Here is a 955-nt window from a genome sequence, read left to right as displayed (position 1 = left end):
CCACCAGGGGCCGAAAAAACCACAGTCTCATGGGGCCGGACACTCAGGGTCAGGGGAAAATCCAATATATATCTGGTGATATCTCGGGTGCTATTACAGATAGCGCAATAAATCAAAGTGCATTGTCTGTAGGAGACACTGGCGCATGAACCTGTGCAGCGGGAACGACCTCGGACCACCAGGGGCCGAGAAAACCACAGTCTCATGGGGCCGGACACTCAGGGTCAGGGAAAAATCCATTATATATCTGGTGATATATCGGGTACCATTAGAGATAGCGCGATAAATCAAAGTGCATTGTCTGCAGGAGGCCCTGACGCATGAATCTGTGCAGCGGGAACGACCTCGGACCACCAGGGCCGAGAGAACCACAGTCTCATGGGGCCGAGATCTCAGGGTCAGGCAAAAATCCAATATATATCTGGTGATATCTCGGGTGCTATTACAGATAGCGCAATAAATCAAAGTGCAATGTCTGTAGGAGGCCCCGGCGCATGAATCTGTGCAGCGGGAACGACCTCGGACGACCAGGGCCCCAGAAAACCACAGTCTCATGTGGCCGGACACTCAGGGTCAGGGAAAAATCCAATATATATCTGGTGATATCTCGGGTGCTATTACAGATAGCGCAATAAATCAAAGTGCATTGTCTGTAGGAGGCCCTGGCGCATGAATCTGTGCAGCGGGAACGACCTCGGACCATCAGGGGCCGAAAAAACCACAGTCTCATGCGGCCGGACACTCATGGTCAGGGTAAAATCCAATATATATCTGGTGATATCTCGGGTGCTATTACAGATAGCGCAATAAATCAAAGTGCATTGTCTGTAGGAGGCCCTGGCGCATGAATCTGTGCAGCGGGAACGACCTCGGACCACCAGGGGCCGAGAAAACCACCGTCTCATGGGGCCGGACGCTCAGGGTCGGGGAAAAATCAAATATATATCTGGCGATA

The sequence above is a fragment of the Nomia melanderi genome, unplaced genomic scaffold (assembly GCF_051020985.1).
Source record: "Nomia melanderi isolate GNS246 unplaced genomic scaffold, iyNomMela1 scaffold0014, whole genome shotgun sequence".
NCBI classification, from domain to species: Eukaryota; Metazoa; Arthropoda; class Insecta; order Hymenoptera; family Halictidae; genus Nomia; species Nomia melanderi.
The sequence above is the reverse complement of the archived record's forward strand: the minus strand, read 5'-3'. Positions refer to the sequence as shown.